We start from the raw sequence: 26,197 nt of genomic DNA on the forward strand, positions 1-26,197 counted from the left end.
TAAACACTCAACAATTTTTTTCAATCATTCAGTTTAGGTTATTGTATATAATCACTGCTATACACTTATCTATTACGTGTAACAATACACTGAAATTACCTTCTAGGCATCACGGTATTAAGAACCATCCATAGTTTATTGACTGAAGCATTCTCCACAGAACCCCTGAATTCAATAGGTGGTTCATATTGGATGTTAATACTTCTGCATATGGTATAAGTTCACTGGCAGAGAGTAGAGTCAAGTGTTCTAGAATCTGTATCGTATCCAAATGTCTTACTGGGACAGCTGAAAATGCTAAAGGGGAAACTTAGCAGTCATAATCTAAATTCTATAGAGCTTACCAAATAGGAAGTAACATTGCTCTATCAGACTACACGCCAAAAAAATCAAGAAAACAATGTTGTTTTCTCCTGCAGGAGACCAGTAGGCAGCTGAGGCTCCAGCCTTTATGCAGTGAGAGCCATCCACTGCACAGGCTCCTGCAGGAGACAGGGAGGTTGCTGAGGCCTGGAGTCTTGGAGGCTGGATGGAAGGGCTGCGTTTGCAGAGGTCACCCCCACTGGGTGAGTGGGGACTCTGGGACACCTGAAGTCACAGATGCAAGTGACCCGCACCTGGGAAGGTGTGAGGGAGGTGCACAGAGGGCAGTGCCTCAGTGGCAGGCAGGGCTTTATGCCCATGGGCAGAACTCCTTGGCAAAGGTCAGCTACTCCTTTGCACCCTGGAGAGCAGAAGGCACCTAGGGCTGCCAGTGGTCCATGGGAGGCCAGGACAGCCTGCTGACTGGCAGACATCAGGCCTGCAGCACGAGAGGTTCATGGTGAAACTGCTCCTGGGTAGCCTGGGCCAGCGGGTTGGACAGAAAAGATGGCCACCTGGTTTTTGTCACTCTAGTATGTACGTGCTCGTCTCCCCAGCTAGCCAGACCCTGGGGAGTGTGGCCCTGTGGCTGAACAGCACTAGGGACTGAGGAGAAGTTGCCCTTGGCAATATCGAGTCCCTCCTCTTCATGTGAGGCCGGGTTGAGCTGGCTCCATGCCTGACCTCACCCCCTTGGCGACAGTGGGCTTCTTCAAGTCAAATTCATACTAGGCTTCGGGTTCATGGTACTGAACACATTGGCATCCTCAGGGGTCTTCAGCATGGGGGTGAGGGGCCAAAGGAGGGTTGGCTATTCTCAGGACAGCCACACCAGTGACAGGGAAATGCACAGAGACAGGAAGCATATCAGTGCTTGTCAGGAGGTGGGGGAGTGGATATGGGGGCATGGCTGCTTCATGGGTACAGGGGTTCTGGTGGGGCGAAGCAATGATCTGGAACTAGATAACAGTGACGGTACACAGCATAGAGAATGTAGTTAATGGCCGGCTCTGAAATGTAGAAATTTATGTGAAGAAAACATTAAACTTTATTGAATCTAAATTTGAACACATAGAACATAAAAAATTATAAAACATTGAAAAGGGAAAAGACATCCTGCCCTCACAGGCAAGGTGAAGGACAGCTCTGGTGTGGAGCTGGAGCCGGCCAGGCCTTAATTGCTGGCGATGAGGGCGGTGCTGCAGCTGCTCTAGCGCTGGATCCACTGCTGTGGCTGATGCTGGAGATCCCACCAGCTCTGGCTGTGCAACTGGCCCAGGAGCTGGACCTGATCTGGGGCTGGAGCTCGGTCTGACTCAGGCGATGGTGCCTGACCTGATTCTAGAATTAGTTCCGGTCCTGAGACGGACTCTAGCTCTGCATTGTTGACAGATTTGGTGCGGGAGCTAGTGATGGAAATGGCTGCTGCTCTGGAGCTGGTCAAGTGTGGGAGCTGGAGGGAGCTCTCGTTCTTGATCTGGCCACAACTGAGCTCTAGAGCTGGCACCAGAGCTCTCACTAGTCCACAGCTGGAGCAGGATCTGGTGCTATGTGGCTCTAACTTTGTAGGTTGAGGTAACTCTGGCTCTGCTGTTGGTGACTGAGCCTTCTCTAGCTCCACAGCTGGTAAACAACGTGTCCTGACCTTTAGATGGGGTCAGTGACATCATCAACCCATCATGACATGTCCATCAGATGGTGGGAGAACTCCAGCAAAGAGCATCTATTACAGTAGTGTTATTTCATCTCAGTTCCAGTTACATATTGATTTTAAATATACTTAGAAGGAGAATAGGATAACAGAAACCATTTACTCTTTGCTGAGATTTAACAGAGCACACCTTATTGATGTCGTTTTTTAAGAAATATTACACAGTGGACGACACCATTTTCTTCCCTCTCTCTTTCCTCCCCAGAGGTAACTATCGTCTTGACGTTAATATATGTATTCTGTGCACATTGTCTTTTGCAAAAAGACAATCGTCCCAAATTTGCTGAGGTTTTTGCTATAAGTGGCCATCAAAGATATGCATCCTAGTGAATACTGTTAAAAACACTCTCCTTTCAAAGTAAAGACAACAGTTCAACAGTTAGTTGAGAAGGTACCTGCTTTGTAGATATGGTTTTTAAAAGAGAGGTTTGAAAATATCTCCATTCTGTTACCATTGATCCTCCTTATTTGGAAGAGTTATGTTCTGTCAATTCTTCACTGACACTGCATGAGCAAGAATGAACCAGTGCTCCCAGGGGAAGGACAAGGTGAGGTTTCTGCAGCCTCTGGTCGTGACATGTTTGGGAACCTCTCAATGCACAACCTTGTCTTTTGTGTGTCTCTTGAAAGACACCTTATTTCATATAGATTGTTGATTCATTAGTTGAACTCTCGGCCAACAGCACTATCTATAACTCATGCCTGAAGGAAGCTCATCTAAGACAACCATTTTCTATGAAAGGCCCATCACAGGCTCCTTGTGCTTACGAACACTACACAACACTTCAGCACTACATTTGAGGGCCATTCTAAAGAGCAAAAGCACCAAGGAGAAGCACAAAACGGGACAAACTTAGCATTCCATAGATTAGAAAAAGGACATTTGTTGACGTGAGAATTAAAACAAGAGTTTTAATACTGTAATAGCAAAAACTGGAAACAACCCAAATGTGCACCAAAAGAAAAACAGTCAAAGGAGATGTTGTTTACTCATACTAACATGTAACAGTGAAAAAGAATGGGTCCAAGCAAATTGTTACAAAAGTATCTCCAATGTAGTTTTGAGTGAAAAGAGGAGGTTGCAGAACCAGGTCCATGACTCACAGGAACAGGTCTGCCTGAGGTTTGATCGCCAAGCAGCTCTATCAAGCTTAATGCCAACTGCTGTGAAAAAGGAAACAAAAATTCTGTTTCTGGACTGTGCTATTTGCCTTAAGAAAATCTTGCAAGCATGTGGCTGGTTGGTTCATCTAAAAGGACAGAGAGCTGAGACTTTGCTTAGCTTACAGAATAGGATTTACGAGTTCTTTCATTCCCTGATTCCTAAGGAATATTTTTAAGTAAATGTGTGCTTGTATGACAACATTTCAGGTGAGACTCGCTTGCATTATAACCTGGTAATGAGGTTGTGGGATTTAGCTAACCATTAGCAAGGCAAAGTTTTGCTGGCTCTCTTCTCTACCAAAAGCAATGTAAAAGTTGGGCAGGACTATTTTGGGTTAGCTGGTGGTATTTGGGCTGGTTTGCAGCACACACCCCCAAGAAGTCTCTCACCTCTGGGCCTCTGTACTTGAGGTAGCCTCTGCCTAGAACCTCTACCCAGGATGTGTAAATGGCTCACTCTTCATTTCTTCATGCCTTGGCTCAAATGTCCTCTGAGAGGTGGATACCAAGACAGGATTAAACGGGCAAGGATTTTATGAGGGGAAATGTTTCTGTAACAGAAAATGGGGTCGGGGAGCCTGGCAAAGTGGGAGAGTCATCAGGCCATGATGCAAGTCTGAATCTAAATGAGGGGGAGATAGAGGGAAGGATGCGTCCAAGTGTCCTACACTGCTGTATAGTCTAAGGAAGGCTTAAGAATGCCACTGGGGAGTCCTTGAGCACAAGCAGATCAGCAGAAGAGTCCATGCCTCCCAGGAACAGGTCTGCCTGAGTGTCTATCGCTGCCTCACTCACTGATTTGGAGCAGTCCAAGGGAATCACGACCTCAGTGCAAACAGAGGATAGATCTCATAGCTCAGCAGACTACTGACTTCATAGCTTTGGCTAATTACATTTGCTGCAGGTGGAGGCCTTCGAGGAGCAGTCTCCTGGATACCATATCTTATCAGTCAATTTTCCCTGATCACTCTCTGCAAAACAGCCCCACAGAACAGTAAAACATCAACCACATTTCACCAGGAAACAGTAAAAACACATTTCAGACTGGATACAAGGCACATTCCAGGACAACAAGTAATCTGGACTGGTGTTCGGAGTAGATTAAAACTGCATTACTTCTAGGGATCAAGCAATATCAAGAGAAAGAGAGAGAAGGAAGCAAGTGAGGGAAGACAGAGGGCGTTGGCCCTCAGCATTTGGGGCTAGTATTTGGCCATGCCCATCAGGGATCATAACTGGCTGCAAGACATCCTACAAGCCATAAAGTCAAAACAGCTCATTCATTTACAAAAATGCATTTCATGTATTGACTTTTGTTTTAACCCGTCCCCTCATTTCAGACAGGAGATCCAGAAAAGGGAGACAACTCAACAGTGGCAGAACCAGGACTAGAACCCAGGGCCCCAGACTCCTGGTCATTCATTCAGGAGGGCACCCCTTGTTCCTGGCTGCCTGCCAACCTGTAGGAGGACAACATTGGTGAGGACAACCTGAAGGAACTGAAGTTCTTGCCTTCACAGAAGTTCAAAGGAGGTGCTTGTGCTGGATCTTAGAGGATGACTAGGAATTTGCCAGACATCTGAAGGGCATTGGAGGCAGTGCCTGCAAAGTAGGGAGGCCTGAAACAGCGCTGGGATCAGAAGGCACAAGTGAAGCCCTCTGCTCGAGTGGATGAAGTGCTGAGGAGCGAGGTGAGAGCTGGGGAGGACGATGCACTGTGGAAGACAGCGGGGAATGCCTGCAGGGGTTTTAGCAGTGAATGCCAATAGGAAGAGCTACCCTCTAGCTCACTGTGGGTGGAGCAGGGACTGAGTGGCTTAGTAGCTGTTGGGGCCCAGGAACGCCCCCAACAAGGCCAGGGAAGAGATGACGATGGACAGTGGCAAAGGGAGTACACAGGACAGGGGAAGGTCTTACCTGGATATGCGCGGAGGGCACCACCCCTCCAGCGTTTCCCAGGCCGATGCCAAGAGGCAAAGGGCCTCATGACAGGAAAGCGCCCTGTGCCTGCCCGAACAGGGCAGATGCTTGGGAAACGTGCGCTGCGTGGGGAGGGGACAGTGCTCAGGGGGAGCTGGAGCTCAGAGGAAGGTCGTGCACCAGGTGGCATGGCCAGGACCTGGGCCCCATCTACCACCCTGAGGATTGCAGGTCCCTGGCTCCACTCAGCCCAGCCACCCCCCCGTCTGCGCCACTGGGGGCCCTCAGCGCCTTTGCCTTCAGCCAATAGGAAACCTGGTGGCGGCGCATTCGCCAGGGCCTGGGGTCACACAAGTTGGCCTAGCCTGGTGGCCTGAAGGTGCGATGGCGCCGGCGTTGAGGGCCTGGCTGGGGCGCCGGCTGGGCTGCCCTGGGCCGGGGCGAGGGCCCTGAAAGGCGGCGGTGTGCTAGTGGAGCAGGCAGGAGGCGGCAGAGGCCAGGGCGCGCCGTGGGCCTGTAGGTTGGCGAGCGCGCAGCCCGCGCCGACTGCACCCTCGTGGGGGCTGCATCTTTTCGGGGCGCAGGTCGCCCCCCCTTCATGCTGCCCAGCTCTGGGCCTAGCCCAGCCCCGTCTCGCGGATGCACCGCCGGGTGGAGTTGCTGCCATCCTGCCTGGAGCTGGAGCGGAAGAAGTGGGCTGCCCCTCCCTCCGCGAGTTCTGCCTGCCGCCGCCACTGCTCCTCCCCGTGCCCTTGCTCCCTTGAGAAGCTGCCACGCTGGAGGGTGAGACTCTGGGAGGGCGCCCCTCGAGCGGCCGCAGGCACGAGAGGGGGAGGCGAGAGGGGCGCTGCCCGCCTTGATGGAGGCCCAGAAATGGCGGGTTTGTGGCGGCCCGCTGCATCCGCACCTCCCCAGGGGGTCGGGGTTGTCCCCACAGATCAGGGAACAGAGGGAGGCTCAGACAGGTCAAGGGACAGGCCCCAGGCCCCACAGCTGATAGTGGTACGTACAGTGGGATCCGCACTCGGGCGGTCGGCCCCGGGGGGTTCTGATGTTAGGACAGCCGGCTGCAAAAGCTCCGGGACCTTGCGGGCCGGCTCGTGTCGGTGGACCAGTGGGAAAGGAAGCATTAACTGGAGCAGGTACAGGGATGAGCGAGGAGGAGCGGAGGTCCGCACACACTAGGGTGTTTGCACAGGAGGCGTCTGCCTTGACTCAGGTTTGAAAAGATGGCAGCAGAGGGCGACTTGCGGTGGCTTCTCTTGGAGCCAACAGTCAGAAGAGCAAAACAAGGTACTTAGGATAGGTTCTTGTTGGGGATGCTTGTGGGAATCTCGATGAAGGATGAAAAAGCAGCAGTTTGGACCAGTTTGGCTTCTGACTTGTCTGTCAAGGGTAACAAGTGATCTTGAACTGAAAAGGGGAGTTCAAGAGAAACGGACCATTGAAGCTCCAGAGGAATGACAAGTTGCATTGTTTTTTCCTTAATATTGAGATGTAAGAGTTATTTATGTGTGCTGGATAGAGGTCCTTTATCATATACATGATATGTGCAGATATTTTCTGCCAGTCCACGGCTTTTCTTTTGATTTTCTTAAGTGTCCTTTGAAGAGGCAAATGTTTAAATTTTAATGAAATTCAGTTGATCAGTTTTTCTGCTGTGGATTGTGTTTTTGGTATGTGTAAGAAGTCTTTGCCTAACCCAAGATCACAAAGATAGTTTTCCTATGTTTTCTTGTAGGAGCTTCATAGTTTTAGTTCTTCTGTTTAGGTCTATGAGCCAGTCATTTGAGCTGGTATTTGTGTATGGTGTGGGGTAGGGGCCTTTCTACATGTGGATATCCCATTGTCCTAGGATCTTTAGTTGAAAGACTAGCCTTTGCTTATTGAATTGTTTGTCACCTTCGTCCAAGTCAGTTGCCTGTAACAGTAAGGGTTTATTTCTGAACTGTCAGTTCTGTTCCGTTGATCTATATGTCTAACCGTATGCTAAAATTATGCTCTTTTGATTACTGTAGCTTTATAATAAATTTTGAAATTGGGAAATGTAAGTCCTCCAGCTTGTTCTTGTTTTTAAAAATTGTTTTGTCTATTCTGAGTCTTTTGATTTTCCAAATAAATGTTAGGATTAGCTTGTCAGTTTTTGCAGAAGTACTTGCTGGGCTTTTGGTAGGGATTATGTTGAATTTGTAGATTGATTTGGGCACAAATGCCCTCTAAAAATTCTTTTGTTTTCCAATCCATGAACGTGGAATTTCTCATTTAAGTAGGTCTTTAATTTCTCTCAAGTATGTTTTGTAGTTTTCAGTTTACAAGTCTTGCATTTCTTTTGTTACAGTTATTCCTAAGCATTTTATCCTTTTTGATGGTATTTTGAATAGAATTGTATTCTCAACTTATTTCTTGGAGCGTTCCTTGTTAGTATATAGAAATACCTTTGGTTTTTGTATATTGACCTTCTATCATTTGACTTTGTTGAACTTGTATATTAGTTTTATATGTTGTTGTGTATTCCTTAGGATTTTCTACATACAAGATCGTGTTGTCTGGTTGTCTGTGAATCAAGACAGTTTCACGTCTTCATTTCCAATTTGGATGTCTTTGTTTCTTTCTTTTGCCTAATTGCACTGGGTAGAGCCTTCAGTACAGTGTTGAATTGAAGTGCTGTCCGTGTTCTGTTCCTGATCTTAGGGAGACAGCATTCAGTGTTTGACCATTGCGGGTGATGCGAGCTGTAAAGTTTTCACAGATGCCTTTCCTCAAGTTGAGGAAGTTCCCTTCTTATCCTACCTTATGCGGAGTTTCTTTTCTTTTTTTAAAATCCTGAATAGGGACTAGATTCTGTCAAATGCTTTTTGTATATCTGTTGAGGTGATCATGTGATGTTTGTCCTTTATTCTGTGAATAGGATATATTACGTTAGTTGATTGTTGGATGTTAAACCAGCTTGCATCCCTGGGAGAAATTCCTCTTGTTCATGGACAATAATTCTTTTTCCACTGAGTTGGTTTTGCTAACATCTTATTGAGGATTTTTTTCATGTGATGTCTTTGACTGGTTTTGGTATGAAGATATTCCTGGCCTCACTGAATGAGTTTCTGGAAAAGTTTGTGAAGAATTGGTGTTATTCCTTAGGTAAATGTTGGGTTAATTTACCAGGGAAGTAAGTCATCTGGGTCTGGACTTTCCTTGGTAAGAAGAGTTAGTTTTATTACTAATTTAATTTTTTTAAGCTTGTTATGGGTATATTAAAATTTTCTGTCTCTTCTTGAGTCAGCTTGGGTAATTTGTGTCTTTCCAGGAATGTGTTCTTTCCTTGTTAGTTATCTAATTTGTTGGCATAAAGTTGTTTGTAGTATTCACTTCTGATCTCCCACAGTTCTGTAGGTTGGTAGTGATCTTCTCTCTTTAGTTCCCGATTTTGGTAATTTGCATTTTCTCTTTTTTCCTTGGTCAGTGTAGCTGAAGATTTGGCAACTTTATTAACATTTTAAGAGAACCAAATTTTGGTGAATTCATTTTCACTATTGATTTTCTATTATCTGTTTCATTGATTTATAGTTCAATTTTTACTATTTCCTGTAATGCTTGCTTTGGTTTTAGTTTGTTCTTCTAGTTTCTTAAGGTGAAGGGTTTGGCTAGTGTTGAGGTCGTTTTTCTTTTATAATGTAGGTATTGGAAGCTACATTACAAGCTTTAAACTTCAGTTTAAAGCTCAAATTATGAGTTTGTCTCTAGGCACTATTTAGCTGCAGCCCATAAATTCTGATATGTTGTATTTCCTCTGTCTTCATTCACCTTCAAGTATTTTTCAGTTTTCTTTGGAATTTCTTCTTTGACCCTGGAGTTATTTAGAAGTGTTTAATTTCCCAATATTGATGGTTTTCCTAATTTCTTTATTGTTTGATTTCCAATTTCATTCTGTTGTGGTTATAGAACATACTTTAATTTCAATCCATTGAAATGTATTGAGATTTTGTTTTTTCGCCTAGCATATGGTCTATCCTGAAGAATGTTCCATGTGTTCTCTAAAAGGATGTGGATTCTGCTGTTGTTTGGATAGAGTGTTCTAGAGATGTCAGGTCAAGTTTGTTGATAGTTTCTGGGTTAATCTATTATTTGCTCCTACTATTATGCACCACCCAGGCAGCTTCAGTGTTCCTCATTAGCCTCTCATTGTTTTCAGCAACCATCCCAGGAGGAAAGGCTGTTTGCTCTTGGTGATATCTGCATCAGGTCAGAAAAATAGAGCCTTGTTAATGTGGTCTTGCAGGGAACCACCAGGCAGAACAAATGCGAGTTCTCTGGGAGTAGGGCTTTCCAGTTGTTCCAATCCTTTTCTGCCTCCCCCCGTGGCTGCCAGATTGTTGATTTCCACTGAAATTGTGAGCTGTTGGTGTTGAGGGCTCCTGCAGAGTTGAGGAGAGGTGGATGGGAATAGGTCAGATTAAAATGCGACCAAGCTTGCTGTTCTGACTGAGAGTCAGCTGCTTTCTGGAGTGAACCTCCCCGAGATTGCTTGAAGTCTTTGGTTCTTTGTCAGAGTTTTGAAAAGTGGATTTTGACAGTTTCCCCGTGTTTTTGTTGCTCCACTATTTTTACTGACGTTGCTCAATCCATATCCTTTGAATGTAGTTACGGATGTGGTCGGATCACATCTGCCGTTTTGCTGTTTGTTTCTTTATGTCGTTTTTATCTTTCTGCTCTTCCTTTGAGGCCTTATTTTGTGGTTAATAGGTATTTTTCTAGCGGACCTTTTAAATTCCTTTGTTGGGTGTTTTACTATATTTCGTTTGTTTTTTTTAGTAGTTGCTCTTGGGATTAAAATATATGTCTTAATTCATCACAATCTACTTCCGGTTTTTAGTGACCTAATCCTGAGGAAACTAAGGCAACTTTGTTCCAACATTGCTCCATTTCCTCCTCTCTCTTTTGTGTGGTTGTTCTGATATATACCACATCTTTATACATTTGAAGCTCAGCAAAGCAATTTATAATTATGATTTTGTGCGATTGTCCTTTAAATCTCTTAAGGGATGAAGATAGACAAAATATATTTGTGCAGTGTTTTATATTTACGTTTATAATTACTTTGACTGATGTTCTTCATTTCTTCTTGTGATTGTTACTGACCATCTGCTGTCATTTCCTGTCAGCCTGAAGGACTTCTTTAGTTCTTGTTCAGACACGTCTGCTCTCAGTGAATTCTGTCAGTCTTTGTTTGGTCATGTCTTTATTCCAGCTTCAATTTTTTTTAAAGTGTAATTTTGCTGGATATAGAATTAATGCTTGGTTGACAGTTTTTGTCTTTCAGACTTTGAATATGTCATTCTATTCGTTTCCGGTCTCCATAGCTTCTGATGAGAAGTGAGCCGTGAATGTGATTGTTGTTGCCTTGTACCTGATGAGTCCATTTTCTTTGGATGCTTTCCAGAGTTTGTTTTTTAACGGCTTAACTGTGTTTTGTTGAGCATCTGTGATCTGTAGGTTTATGTTTTTCATAAAATTTGGTGGGTTTTCTGCCATTCTTTCTGTAAGTGTTTTGTTCTACTTTCTTTCTCTCTTGCCCTTCTGAGACTCCCATTTCCTGAATGTCAATACACTTGATGTTGTGCCACAGGTCTCTGCAGCACCATTCGTTTTCTTTTTCGGTCTTTTTTTTTTTCTATTTTTCAGAATGAATACTTTCTATTGGTATTTCTTCAAGTTCACTGATTCTTTCTTCTGCCATCTCAAATCTGCTGTTGAGCCTATATAGTGAATTCTTTATTGGTTATTTTGCTTTACAACTTTAGAATTTCTATTTAGGATATTTGTGTTTGTATTTCTGTATTCAGCGTCCGTATTTGTCAAGTCATTGTCATCATGTATTCATATGGTTTTTTAACATGGTCTTAAAATAGTCTTTGAACAACAGTTCATTGAAATCTTTGATAAATCTAACATCTGGGTCAACTGCATGTCAGTTTCTGTTGGCTGCTTTTTTCCCCCCGGTATATGTCACTCTTTCTTAATTATCGAATGTTTTTTGTTAAAAATTGGAGTTTTTCATGATATATAATAACAACTTTGTATTCTGATATTTTTCATACTGAGTTTTTTTTTTCTTTTTTTGAATTTTTATTGACTTGATTTATAGCCTCAGCCTCCTGGACTGTGCTTGGCCACTGATGTCTTTGCTCGGTTCCTGTTTTGTCCCCCTCCCTCTTATTTTTTTAGCCTGACTTCCTGAGGGTTACCCCCAGTCTGCATCCCTTTGTGGTCAGCCAATGATTTGGGCTGAGGTTGTGCTCAAACACCTTGAGCTTCTAAGGTTTCTACCCTCTACCTTTGATTGTATGTAGGTTGGAACCACATCAAAGTTCAGCCTGTTCTCCAGTCTCCTCATCTTTACTTTCCACTGGTGCTCAGGTGTCATCTGTCCATTCGTTCAGTTTCTCATTCAGCCGTGGATGTGGGCAGAGGCTTCTGTCACTCTCTCCTTTCTAGCATCTTCCCGTGAAATTTCTGGCTGGTCTGCCTCTCCTCTTTCCCCAATCAGGATTGCAATCAGGCTCATCGAGGTGTGCATTGTACTTGTTTGTTTCCTACTAGTTTGCTGATGGGCATGAGTTTGCACCTTCCAGTTTCAGCATCCAATGTAAGTCTGTGCTTTCTGGCAACAAAGCTGAAGGATTTCATGGCCAGCCCTGCCTTGTTCAAAATTCTGTGCTAACTGAGCTGGGGCAGACGGAACAGCACGAGACAAGAAGTCTGAAGACTCCAGCTGTTCTTACCTGTAGTTCTTGCAGTCTTCTGTGAATAATTCCTCAGTTTATTTGTGTTTTATTGATTTATCAGGCTGTGAAGTGATTTTTTTTAAATAATTTTGTCCATTTTTGTAGTTCTTTTTTGGTGAGAGCTTCACTAACCTCTTCACTCCACCATAGTTGGAAGTGCTCTGCTCGCACTTTATTATAACACACATTACTGAATGCTGACTCTGTGTCAGGTGTTGTTCGAAGCCTTTTCTCATACTAGGAGATTTAATAACACAGTAGGTGCTCACCAAGTATTTGTTGAGTGTTGAATCAACAGCTACTACAAGCAATGAGAAAAAGCATAGAGTGCTGGACATCCTTTGTGGACTCACTTCTTTTCTATGTTTCCTGCCGTGTGGTCCGGGGCTGTGTCCAGCCTCCCCAGTGGGTCGTTTCTGTGGAGCTAGAGCCGTTCCCAAAGGCCAAGGAACTGACCTTTTTGACTCACACAAGGATGCATGTGTATATGTTCCCTGTGAATGTGAGGAGAGAAAATATCACAGGGCAAAAGGAAGGATATGTCACTTTGGGATGACTTGATGAAACAAGTCACCAACAGGTCAAATTTAAAGGAAATATTTAGCTAACTTTCTTCAGGCCGTGATGCAATTAAAAAAATAATCTTTTTTTTTTTTTGCTGAGAAAGAGTCACCCTGAGCTAACGCATGTGCCAATCATCCTCTATTTTGTATGTGGGTCGCACCCCAGCTTGGCCACTGACAAGTGGTATACGTTTGCATCCTGGACCCGAACCCAGACCGCCCTAGGAGAGCGTGCCGAACTCACCCACTGGGAACTAGGCCACAGGGCCGGCACCCCCGCCAAGAAAATTCTTCACATTTGTTCTTTATTGGTCAGCTGGCTTTTCCTAAGGATTAGGTTTATATATAGTCTCTGAGACTGACTACAGAGGCCTGTGATAAACTCTAAACAGCCAACAGACAGTGGGGCGTCGTTTGGGTTACCATAGAATTTGTCATCCAGTTTGTTCGAGAGTGAACTTTGGGACATCAGGTGTAAGCTAGGACTACCCCAGGCCACCCGGGTAAGGTGCTCACTCTGGGTTTTATGGGAAAGGAGCCGATTCTAAAGCCAAGCTGCCTTTGGCTTCAGCCCTACCAAATCCTCAGTTTGCTCCTGCGGCCCGTGAAAGGGAGGATTGATAACATCACATCGCGTTTGGGTGAAACACCCAACAGAGTCACTGGGCTGTGAATGTGTTACTTTTGTTGTGGCTGTGGTATGAATGGTTCTTCATGGCAGGTCTTTGAGAATGTCACAGTGCAGCATCAGGGTCAAGAGGGTGCATTCTGGAATCAGACAGCCTCCACTTCTTAGCCGCGTGACTGTATTAGGCAAGTTACTTAATCTCTAGGAGCCTCGATTTTCTCCTCTATCGACTACTCCTCTTACTACCACCAGTAATGATAGTGAGTATGTGCCGTCGCTCTTACACATGAAGTCAGGCACTATTCACTGTAGGGGCTTTAGCTCTATTAACTCATTTAGTCCTGACAGCAACCCAATAAGAGAGATATTATTCTGAACTCCAGTTCACATAGAGGGAAAGAGTCACAGAGAGGTCAAGCAGTCTGTGTCAGGTCACACAACTGGTCAGAGTCTACCAGCTGTAGACCCTTTGGCGTTGCGAATATTAAAACGAAGGTTATGTTCAACTTTACTGCTTTGTGAGACTGTGTCTTGGTGAATGGGGAGGATCTGATAACTAGATCCTTGGGTGAGTGTGAAGATGAAATGAGATAGTGCATCTCAAACACTTAGCATGTAGCAAACATTCCATAAGTGTTGGTTGCTGTGTTAATAGTGTGTGTTCTTGGAATGGGTAAACAAGCTGCCATTTATTTCTGGAAAAACTGGATGTCCCAGATAAGTGAATGCTTTATGGGAACTCTTTTTCAGATTTCACCTGCCGCCTGTGGCCATGGATTCACACTGCTGTCCTCTAAAAGTAAGGATGGGATGAAAGTTTGGGAGATGGAACTCAACAGAGATTCTCAGTTTGGATTTGACAGGAGCCAAAAAGAGAAAATTGAGGCTCTCCCCTTGGCTTTTTCTGCTGTGATTCGCTGAGGAAGCTCCCTCTGATTTTCAAGAATCTGATGACATAAAGCAGACCGTAACAACAACATAGATGGAGTCTTCAAAGGCACATTGTTTGGAACTATCTGGACTAGATTATTTTCAGCCTGTTTGGTAAAGGTCCTTTGCTGATAAGTAGGGATGTTATTTTTTGGCCCCAGAGTGATGACCTTTGTTTTCTAACTTGAGATATCCTGAGACACTGTACAGTGACTAGAATGTGGTCTGGGCAAAAAATTCAATGAAAGCCTTAAGATGGAGGCTTTATTCCAGATATTTGAAATTGGATTATAAAATGTTAGAAATGATTTATGATATTTTCAAAAGTAGACACTAGTCAATCAATATTATGAGGACCATATGAAACATTTTTTAAAATAAAGGAGAATTACCCAGAAATACATACTGGACAAATCTTTCTTTTCATTTTTTTCCCTCTTCCTTCATTTGTATGCAAATGTCTGTTTATAGAATTTTGATCACAATGTATATTTTGTTTCCTGCCTTTTTTCACTGAATTTCATATCAGAATCCTTTTACCCTTAGTATTGAAGTCTTTATTGGCTGTACGATGCCAAATGACATTTCTTTTTACCTTTTTTTCGAATGATTGTAAACATATGCAGAGTGGATGGAATAGGGTAATGCACCCCATGGGCCGTCACCAGCTTCCACCATCGTCAGCTCATGACGATCTTGTTTTACTCATTTCCCTCATGTGATCCCTCAGCAAATTTGGAGCAAATCATAAGAAAATTGATTTCATTGATAAATATTTCAGTACATATCTAAAAAAATAAGGACTGAAAAGAGTGGTAAGTATAGCATCACACCTAAAAATAATGAACAGTGTAATCCCTTACTATCAAATACTTTGTCAGTGTTCAAACTGACAGTTGTCTCATAAGTGTCAATAGATTTTTATGTTATTTTAAAAATTTATTTGAATCCAAAGCCAGATAAGGTCTAGACATTGTAAGTGGTTGAGAAGACTTTTATAGTCTTTTAAGTCTGTTTGAATCTTTTTTCCTTGAAATGTATTTAACGAAGAAATGACATTGTTTATTCTATAGAATTTTCCAGTCTGCAGTTTGTTGAATGCATCCCTGTGGTGCTGTTTGACATGATCCTCTGTCCTCTGTATTTCCTGTCAATTGGTAGTTGGAGCTAGAGCCAGTTTACCTTTCAATGTTATATAGTAACCTTGCCCAGGCCCTTAGGGGTCTATGCAGATAGTAATGGTGGATGTGAATCACTTGTCAGTATTTTAATGTACTTCATATTTTCAGCTACTAATATGAGCTAACAACATTGTCCATTTTCTTTGATTTTGCCTAGAATCATATCATCTCATTGTGATAAACCAGTTATTTCATGCAGATCAAAAGCTCTGTCTGCAAATTATATCAGTCACTGATGAATATGGATGGACAAATAGATTATTATAACAGTCATAATGCCATTTATTAGGTAGATGAGATGTTTTTAAAGATAGGGATCATAGGAGAAGATAGAGGGTCATTAGTGAGGAGTATGTTGAGAACCAGTGCGTTCGCAGATCTTCTCCTCAACTCCAGCCTCCACTGTAAATAGTCAAAAGTTCATTGTTTAAGACCTGTCAGAGGAATTCCCTATGTAGACCAATCTGGCCTCTCCAGTAGGATTATAAAGAACACTAAGTTTCTTCTTTAAATCATTTATTTATTTATTTATTTATTTTTTGTGAGGAAGATCAGCCCTGAGCTACCATCTGATGCCCATCTTCCTCTACTTTATATGAACGCCACCACAGCATGGCCTGACAAGTGGGGCGTCGGCATGTGCCCGGGATCCAAGCCAGCGAATCCGAAGTGCAGCGCGCCCACTTAACCGCTTGCGCCACCAGGCTGGCCCCAAGTTTCTTCTTTAAAGTGACTTCTAGACAACATTCCCACTTACTTGCTTATTTAAAAATTAAAATTTTCTGTTTTGAATACATAACATATTTACATAATTCAGAATCATACTGGCGCCATAGAACATATGATGAAGAGTCTGCTTTCTACCTCTGTCCTCCCAGCATCATGATCTTTCTCCTTGTCGTTAACATTTTCCAGTTTATCCTTCTGAAGAGATGTAATGCATGTACAAGCAAATGCATCTACAAATGTATTCTTTTTGCTTCCTTTTATTAGAAGAGGAGTCATATAATATGTGCTGTTCTTCACCGTACTGAGAAATCCTAGTGGCTATTGCAGAAAGTGGCTATTGCTTTTACTTTCCTGAAAAATTCAAATGGTGTGAAATGACATGTGAAGAGCTTTCTTTAATAAGACTAAGGATGCTTTTCAGTAACCCCGTGTGTCATGGAGGCAGTGTGGTGCAGTGGGTTGGACTTGGGGACTTATGTGGTTTGAGTAAGTCGTTCTGATCTCACTGTGTAACAATGTGGGGGTGGGGCAGTGTCATCTCTCATGTTAGAAGTGCTCTGACTCTGCATCAGTGCACTCGCCCTGGATGTGTTTGTTTCAGCGAGGGGAGACGCGTGTGTTTTGGAGCTCTCACCTGTCCCACTGCCTCTGGACAGACCTCAGGAGACACAGGTGCTACAGGTCTCCTGCGGCAGAGTCCACTTTCATCCTGACAAGACGGTGAAGGACGTGAATTGACCTGTTCAAGATTGATGGAGGGTGGGGGGACCACTTTCTTGCCATAGGGCCTGAAGTGACCCATTTGATTGAGTCACATCTGATTGTGAAGCTTTGGAATTTCCCGAGCAAATCAGGAACATGGCTCAAGAGACTGTGTTGGGCAGACTTGGCTGACTCTTGTCTGTTCTCTGCTCTCTGTGGTTCTTGAGAAATCTCAGGTATTTATAAACATGACAGCGTACACCAGGCAACCTCATCAACGCCTGCCTTTGTTGTGAAGTCACTGAGCTGGGCTATGTGTGTAAATGGCTTTTCTACTGTACTGAGAGAAGCCTGTTTGCTAACACTTCCTCCAAAACGCGGGGCTTTCAGAGTCCAGGCTCTTGGGTAATCCCGACCGTCTCAAAAAAAGCGGTTATTCCAGGGAAGGCCAACTTCACGAAATTCATCACATTTCATTTTCTGACTTAGGGTGCTTTGTAGGAAAAGGCGAAGGTGGTGATTAGGAACTCTTTCCAGAGGGGCCTTGGCCTTGAGGGCAACCTGGTGACAGGTGCAAGGAATGGGGTGTTATGAGTGGTTCGGAGGATTCAATCAGAGACGTAAAAGAAACTCCATTCCAAACAAATGGACTGAAGGTATTTTTTATTATCTAGAGGATAGTAAAGGCGATAGTCCTCCAACAGATCTGAATAGGTCAAGTAATAAGAGGGAAAAACACCAGCTCGATCAGAAAGGGAAACACCAGATCGACTGAAGGGAAATGACACAAGTCAACGGGAAAGAGAAACACCAGGTTGACCGAAAAGAGAATACATCAGCTCAATTACTTCACAATGAATCAATTACTCAAAACATCCACACCCCACAGCCGGGAGAGTCCTGTCAATCGACACGGCTGGTTGGGAATCATACATCCTGGGCAAGGCGTCCCTTCCACAGGTAGAACTCTCACCAGGCCTCGCTTTCCAGCTGTTTATATAAGCAGTTACAGAGTTTACAGAGCAAGTATTCAGTGTTTCAATGCACAAAATATTATCAGTGGTGTACGTGCACTGAGCCCCCTGGCTATTGTCGCAGCCCAGTAGCTGTGTATGTGCATTGTTTTTGTGGTTTCTTTCCAGCCCGGCACAGATGGCCAGTCAGCACCAGGCTACGGCGCCCGAAGGGCCTTGAAATTTTTACACAATGCAAATATATCCATCGGAGAATGGCCAGTTCCAACCATGCAGAAAGCAGCTTTTATATTTCTTTTTGTGCTGCTGGTTGTAGGTCAATGGAGCGGCCAAACATGGCTGTACTCATGTCAAGACATGGGGGTGCTGAGGCCTATCACAGGAGGTGCTGGCCTCTCATGGAATTCCTGAGAGGCAGAACGAGGGCCCAGAGAGGAAGCAGAGGGAAAGTACAGGTGGCCCAGCCTGTTGCAGCATGTCTGCACCCCAGCATGCCTGGAGGTGAGCCTGCACTGGTTGGAAATATTGGAGAAGGAAACCCAGTGGCAGTTGGGTGACCAGTTGGACTAGGACCGCTTTCCAGACCCCTTTCCAGTCCTGACGTCCTCAGATTCCCCAAACCTGTAGAACTGATTTCTGATTTCATTGGTGGTGGTATTCTTTAGTCTTCAGCCTGGGCAACAGCTATGATGGACAATGTGGAAGGAAGGTGGTGGAAAATGAACTTTACAGGTGAGTTCCCACAAGGACTACCCCTCTCCAAGTTGTATTGAGTATTAAACATCTCTGGAGTGATTACTATGTGATAGAGCCATAGAGCAGTACAAAGCCAGGTTCCTCATTCCTGAGAGGATCAGTGAGCGCTCCCCGGAGAGTTGTGGAGGGTGTTGTTCCATCTCAGGGGGAGATTCGTGCATCAGCCTGGTGGGAGGGAGGGCGCATGAGCATTGATTGGGATGCCTGGACCTTCTTTGGATTCCTTCTTTATTTTTAGCCAAATTGATTAACTTCAAAAATTCCTCTGTTTCAGTTATATTTCTGTTGGTCTTTAAAAATTTTCTCTCTAGTTCCTCGTGTTATGCTAGTTGGTCTAAACACCAGTCTCAGCTCTGGCAGCATATTAAAATCACCAAGCGATTTAGTTTGTATTATTTTACCTTCGCGCCTGTGTCTAACTCTGCCTTCTTTTTAACCTAGAGAGTTTCCCTAACAGTTACTGTGTGTGTGTGTGGGGCCACCAGTGAGGAATGACAGAGGGGAGGGCAGAACCCCACAGTGCTTACCATGACCATATCTTTTGCTTCTCTCCAGATTGCCCTCAGCCATTAGCGGAAGTCACAAAGTCCACAGAACGCAGGCCTTCGATGGACAGGTGGTCCGGGTAAGAGTCGGGGGCTGAGAGCCAATCATTCTGCACCCTGGGGCACTTTTGAAAGGGGGAAACTTGGGTGGGGTGATGGGAAATTTCTTAGGGGGATTTTCTGAGTTAATAAATTTTTTTATGCAAATGATTGCCTGGCTACTGTAGACCAGGATGTACAGTACTCGAACATGGGGTACCAAGTTGAATAAGGTTTGGGGGGGATAACACTCTAGTGGGAGAGACAATTGAAAAAACTAGCTGTACTCGAGTGTGTCCTGGCACTGTGTGTGTTCCAGGCTGGCTTTATCTTGTTCACCATTTATTCCCATGCCTGGGGCAGTTCCTGGCACATGGTAGATAGCTATAATCAATACTTAAATACATAAATGAATGCATACAGAAAGTGCTATAAGAGTAGCAAAAGGGAGTCGTTAAGTCTTCCGTGGGTGGAAGGAAGGGACAGAAGACATCGTGAAGGAGGTGGCAGAGGAATTTACCAGATAGACTGGGGATGGGTGGTAGGAAAGTTTTCATGGCAGAGGGGAGGAGGCAGGTGGAGACTTGAACTGCTGAGAGCAAGTGGCGTGGCTGGAGTTTGGTATGCTTACAGGGGAGTGCTGTGGCATAGGCTGGAAGACAGGTGGAGAGTGAGCGATGCAGGGTTTTCTAAGGTTGGGGGGGAGGTGATGAAGGCCACTTGGGAAAGCGTGGGGAAAAAGGACATGTGGAGAGACATGTAAGGAGGATTGACAAGATTTAGGGCTTGATAAGAGGTCCAGGGAGTGAGCTAGAGGGAGTGGAGCCTGACTCCACTGGCAAATGAGTGGCTGCTGATGTTCTCAACCCAGATCGGGAGTCCTAGAGGAGGGGAGGCTTGGGTTGAGTGGGAGAGAGAAGCTAGGAGGAGGTAGAGAGTGAAATTGCTTTTAGTATGCAGTAGAGTATAGTGCTTCTTGCACAGACTTGAAAGTCCCATGGATGCGAATTCAAGTCCCTGCTTCCCCACATATTAACTGGATGACTTTGGGCAAGTTACCAACCTTCTCTGAGATTCGGTTTCTTATTAGGTGTTCTTGGTTATTGACTTAGCACAGTGCCTGGAATAATAAGCATTTAGTAACCGGTGCTTTTCATTAGGCAGTTAGAAAAGCAGGTCTGGAACTCAGTACAGTTGTTGGGATTGGAGATAACAGTGTACAGGTGACAGGGAAAGCCTTGGAAACGTATGCAACCTCCCAGGGTAGTGTGAAGAGGAGGAGAGAAGAGGACAGAAGACTGACCTTGGAGAAGGATTCCAACACTGAAAGGTAAGGAGTAAGGCTGAGCTAGGGAGCAAGACTGGAAGCTATTGGAGAGGCAGAAGTGAGGGATGGGGAAGAGAAAGGCTTGTGGAGGAGGGAGTGGTTCCTCAGGGATGGACTGGGATGGAGGAGCTCTTGGGTCTTCTCCTTAGGACATCTCGCCCTTTCCTTTAGCAAGAGCCACGTCAGTGGAGGGGCAGGCAGAAACCAGGCTGCAGTGGAGTGAGAAAGAATAAGAAGTGGAGGTTGTGTGGGGCAGCCTGCCTGGATCCGACCCCCTCGGGGCTCAGGAACAGTAGGAAATGCTCCCGTACTTTGGGTCCCTTGAACAGGACACTGGGCTTCCAAGGATTTCTTCTCATCAGCCTTCCCTCTGTTTGTCTGATAGGTTGCCAGTGGTCAGGACTATAGTCTGTTCCTAACGTATAAAGGAGAGTTCTATTCTGGTGACTGGGGCGCAGCTGGGCAAACAGGTAGTGGACCTTACACCCCCTTTGGATGGTGCAGTCTGGAGCTGTGAGCAGTGGTTCTTTCATGGGCTAGAACCACCTGCCTTCATTTGACTCTTACCTCTCTTATCACTTCCTGGGGCGCCACTCTTCTGTTTGTCCCTTCCCAGTGCCTTCACCCCTGGCTCCCATGGAAAGGAACCGATAAAAGATTGGGTGGAGGATTAGAGCCAACCCTCAGCAGAGGAGCTGTGAACCTTTCTCTCAGCAGGGACAGGAAACCGTGTGAGGCTTTCAAAGATAAAACAAGTGTCCCCTAAAAGGAGCTTGATGTTCACTGATTTGGGAAGAATGTGATTAATGCAGGGAGGAATGATTGAGAAATTTTCTCAAGCTTGTATATTTAACCTTTTTGTTTCTGATATTGGTCTGAAGGGAGGGCCATTAAATATAAGACTAAATCTTTTAGAAATCCTCAGTAATCCTACCAGCACATGAAATCATCTTTGTTCATTGTCTAGTGTTTTCTTCCAGTCCTCGTTCATATGTGCACTACTTTTTTTTCCTCCAAAGCCCCAGTAGATAGTTGTATGCCATAGCTGCACATCCTTCTAGTTGCTGTATGTGGGACGCGGCCTCAGCATGGCCGGAGAAGCGGTGCGTTGGTGCGTGCCCAGGATCCGAACCCGGGCCACCAGCAGCGGAGCGCAGGCACTTAAGCGCTAAGCCACGGGGCCGGCCCTTTTTTTCTTTTCTTTCTTTTTTTTTGATGAGAACGTTTCGCCCTGAGCTACCATCCGAAGCCAATCCTCTTTTTTCTAACAAAGATTGGCCCTGGGCTAACATCTGTGCCCATCTTCCTCTACTCCACATGGGACGCCGCCACAGCATGGCTTGACAAGTAGTGCATCAGTGCACGCCCGGGATCCATACTTGGGAGTCCCGGGTCGCCGCAACGGAGGAGCGTGCACACTTACCCACTCCGCCACCGGGCTGGGCACCATGTGTGTACATTTGTATACAGTAATCACACCATAGGTGTGGTTTTATATGCTTGTTTTATCATTTATACTTACATAAAGCATTTTTCCATGGTGGTAAAGTTTTCACAGATACAGTTTTTAATATATGTATGATATAGCATCAATTTAATTTATCATAATTAATTATTCATTTAACCATTTTATTAAATAATTACGTAAGCATTTCCCTGTTGTCAGGTGGCATACTTCTTTGGAGGCGGAGTGCAGTGGCCCTTGGAGATATCATGACATTTATCTTGTGTGCATACGTGATTTTTTCTTTCGTTTGGATTATTGCTCTAGGATAAATCCCAGGAGTGTCAAAGGAGTAGGATATTTTTATTGTTGTCAGAATGTGTTGTTAAATTGCTTTCCAGAAGTTTTACCAGATGATACTGCCAGCAGCAGTGGGTAGAAGTACCACTTGAATTTTGTGGGTGAGGCATCTGGGGGGCTTAGCTGGGTCTTTGGCTCTGAGTCTCTCCAAGGCTGCAGTCATCGTAGGGTTCCACTGGGAAGGCTCTGCTTCCAGGAGCACACCGATGGTTGTTGGCAGGATGCAGGGGCCCCAATTCCTTGCTGGTAGTTGTCCAGCAAATGGTTGCTGGCCAAGCCTTCCTCGGTTCCTTGCCATGTAGGCTTCTCCACGTGGCAGCTCCCAACATGGCAGCTGGCTCCGTCAGAGTGACCAAATGAGAGGGTAAGACGGAGTGCCAGTGAGACAGAAGCCAGTGTTCTCTCATTTAATCTGGGCAGTGACCTCCCTTCACTTTTGCTGGCCTTCTGCTTGTGAGAAGCAAGTCACTAGGTCCAGCCCCCACACAAGTGTGGGGAGTACACGTGGGTGTGAACAGCAGGAGACGGGGATCACTAGGGGCCATTTTAGAAGTAGCCCGCCACAACCATGATCTTGACTGTGGCCTGAGCCTCCCTCTGTCAGTGACAACAGTGATTTCTTTCCAGTGGCCCTTGCCAGAGCACAGTTACGTAAAGAAGCTCTCTGCGAGCCAGGCAGCAGAGGCCAGGCCCCAGCTCTGCCAGCTTCACTCACCTAGGTGTACACTTTCTGGATCAGTAAACCCTTCTTTTCCTTTTGAGTCAACTTAGGGACTGTTGTTGTTCCGCTGTCTTCAACAAAGCACTTAGAATCTGTCTTTCCAAAGCACTTAGAATCTGCCTTTCCAAAGTTATCCCTCAGCAGAGGCACCAAGATCAAATCCTGCTGGAAAGCTAAGTTGGCCACACTTCATCCTCCAGACCGCTGACCCTCCCATCTCTCGCTCTCAGCAGAAGAACCTGCCTCCTGTTTCATAGAGGAAACAGATGCCGTCAGCTGAGAAAGCCCTCAGTTTCCCACTCGTACTCCTGCACACTTGCCTCTACCTGTCCCTGCCCTGGGTCCCTTCCCTTTATAGCGGTGGGGGAAGCGTGTCTCTTCCTAATGAAGCTGATGCTTCTCTCTGTGCCCTGGATCCCATCTCCCCCCGTTCCTCAGATGTCTCACTCCATCTGCTGGGCCTTCTTCCCCACAACTTCAGCATCTCCCTCTCTACTCGTCCCTCGCCATCAGTCTTTACACATGACTCAGGTGTCTTCCACCTTAAGAGGCCCTGTGTGGAGCCCTCCACATCCTCCCATTCCCCCAAGTCCCACCTCTTCGCTTCACCTCCTGCCTCCACTTCTAGGCCAGACTTCTCAGGAGCTGCATTGACTTACTGTCCCCATTTCCTCATCTCCTTCTCATTCCTCTGCCCGTTCCACTCAACTTCCACCCTTATCAGTTTGCTGAGTGGCTCTTGCTAGGGTTACGGTGACCTCCATGTTGCTGAAAACAATAATAAAGAACCTGGAGACCATTGTCCAATCTTTCCCTTTCTTGATCTCTCAGCAGCGTTTGACATTGGCTATGACGTGCTGAGCATCTTGGTGAAGAGCAGTCTTCCTTTCGCCACTGTGACAGGGTTCTCTGAGGGCTCTCTTCCTTTCTCATTCCTTCTAGGCTCATTTCCTGGCTGTGCTCCTGGGCCAGGCCCTCCCATGTCGGAGGTCCCCATGGCAGGACTGTGCTCGCCTCCTTTCCTCTGCCTTCTCCTTCAGAAGGTCTCACCCTCACTGTGGCTGCAGTCACCGTCTGTGTGCTCAGGACTCTCCAGCTGGCAGCTGAGGCACAGCCTGCTCTTGGGAGGTACAGACATCTCTCAGTGCCACTTGACGTTTGCCCTTGGCCATCTCTAAGCACTGTGAGTTCAGTGGGTCTAAAAGTGAACCCCTGCTCGTCCCCCACTTGCTCCTTCTCCACTGCTTGCCATGTCCACTTACGTTCCCCTCTAGGAATCATGTCTACTTCTTACTTGGAACACTTACCAGCTACGCATTGTGCTTAGAATAAAGACCAGGCCCTTCCGTGATCTACAGCATCCTGCATGATCTACCCTCCCTGCTCCCCACTGGCGTCTTGCAAACTTTCCCCCTCGTCCCCTGGCTTCATCCACTCGGCCCTTGTTTAAACTCCCTCAGTGGGCCATGGCCCCTCCCTCCCTGTGCAGGTGCTGTCTCCCCTACGTGGAATACCGTGCTCTCCCCTCCCCTCCACACTCCTACTCATCCTTCAGACTGCGTGGATAGAATGAAGCCTCCTGAACACTCCTGCCCATGAGCTACTTCAGGCTTCCTGAGTTTCCTCACAGAGGCCCCTGTCCTGCCATCCTTGCAGTCAGCACACATTAATTGGGTGATAATTTTGGCTGACCTCTGCCTCCTCCACTAGACTGAACTCAGAGAGAGGGACCGGGTCTCTTCCTTCCCCTCATGTTCCCATCACCAGTTAGATATTTAGCTTATGTTTGCTGTTTGGGACATATTTGTGGAGTGAATGAATGACCTGGCAATTATCTGCTCCTTCCATTCACCAGAATCCTTCCAAGTTCTCACTGGTTTGTCTTCCTATCAGTATGGACCCTTCCTGTGACTCGGGTGAATGTCCCCCGGTACTTGCCCTTCTCAGTTGTGGGGACCGTTAAGCACGTGGCGTGTAGGTGCACGGGCTGTGCTGTATGAAATGGTGAGAGCCTCTTGCAGGCAGGTCATTGGGAAGATCTAGAGGGGTCGATGGCGAAGGGTCGGTGTCTGTTGGATCCACAGCCACAGACCTCAGCCTGAGGGAGGGAACGTGGATGTGGGAAGACCTAGTTAGAGTGAGTTCAGTTAATAGAGGGTGAGGGTGACGTTCCTGACAGAACGATAGTAGCCCTGGTTTCTCTGTAGACAAATAGCCAGCCCAGAGCTTAGTAATTCTGTAGTAAACCTCTGGAGTGGAGAAGGAACTGCTTTCTCCCCCTCCCGTCGCCTGGGCCAGAGACTCCGTCCCTGCCTTCTCCAGAGAGACTGCACCAAGAAACAGAGACAGAGGGAGAAGATCCTTAGTGTTTCGACGCTGAGGTCCTTGCCCCTGGGATGAAACATCTGGCATCACTGATAGGTATTTCACTTTTTATAAGCAAAACATCATTTCTGATGGTTTTCGGCATCTGGCCCTAAGTTGTTTTGTACTTGGCTTGCTCTCCTGGTCAGTGTGAAACTTAGAGCTGTTAGTAGGGGGACAACTGTCTTTCTGAGGCTCTCCTGTGTTCACATGGGGTTTCTGGGTGATTTGTTGACTAGGCCCCTCCAGGTTGCCCTCCAGGTTTGGGAAGTTTATATTCTGAGCTTGGTTAGTTTGCTTGGCATACGCCCAGAGTAAGAATTTAAAAGAGGAGAAAATAAACTGATTCTTTTCCAAGTGTCATCAATGTGTTTTGCCAAGCAAGGAGGAGAAAACAATCCCTGTGGATCTAAAGCATCCCGGTGGTGCAGTTTGAATTTCTGGTGAGGAGGGCTGCACTTGGTTTGACTTACTGACCGCTGTTTTTACTGTCATGTAGAAGGACATGTTTTTGTCTGAGGCTACGGAATTCTTGGCAAAAGACCGAACCTAGTGGAAACTGCTCTTCCGGAAGTGATTCCACCCACTCTCTTCAGCTTGATGGAGTTCAACCCAGAAGTCCAGGTTTCCTGCATTTGCTGTGGACTCAACCGCTTTGCTCCCCATACCAGTAAGTGACCAAGCTCGTGTGGCCCCAGTGACGGGCCGACTGCATTCTCTTGGGTTCACCCCAAGCCGTGGGCAGCTTTCGGTGTCCATCCATCCAGTGGAGGGGCGCCCCACGTGGATAATTACAGAGAGCAGATCATCCAGACGTTGTTTGGCTTGAAGTTGTATAATGTGTGTCTTTTTTCATCCTGGAGTTTTGTTTTTGGTTCCTTTGGTTTGTGGTTGGGCTCATGTGAAATTGAATTTTATCAAGAGGACGCCAGTCGGTGGGGGGGGGGGGGACCCTCGAGATTTCGGGTTGTTGGGGAACCCAGCAGAGGTTTGGTGA

The 26,197-nt window shown here is 45.8% G+C and overlaps 1 long non-coding RNA gene across 2 annotated transcripts; it reads left to right on the top strand.

Annotated features, from left to right (window-relative positions):
* Nucleotides 1-517: 517 nt before the first annotated feature.
* Nucleotides 518-25,740, top strand: LOC131402158 (uncharacterized). 2 transcript variants are annotated; one of them, XR_009218324.1, is made up of 4 exons: nucleotides 518-566; nucleotides 13,879-13,927; nucleotides 18,956-19,025; nucleotides 25,700-25,740. It is a non-coding gene; the product is annotated as an uncharacterized LOC131402158 (long non-coding RNA). The 2 variants fall into 2 exon arrangements; XR_009218323.1 differs by lacking the exon at nucleotides 518-566 and adding an exon at nucleotides 5,884-5,941.
* The last annotated feature ends 457 nt before the right edge of the window (nucleotides 25,741-26,197 follow it).

The sequence above is a fragment of the Diceros bicornis genome (genome assembly GCF_020826845.1).
Source record: "Diceros bicornis minor isolate mBicDic1 chromosome 30 unlocalized genomic scaffold, mDicBic1.mat.cur SUPER_30_unloc_4, whole genome shotgun sequence".
NCBI classification, from domain to species: Eukaryota; Metazoa; Chordata; class Mammalia; order Perissodactyla; family Rhinocerotidae; genus Diceros; species Diceros bicornis.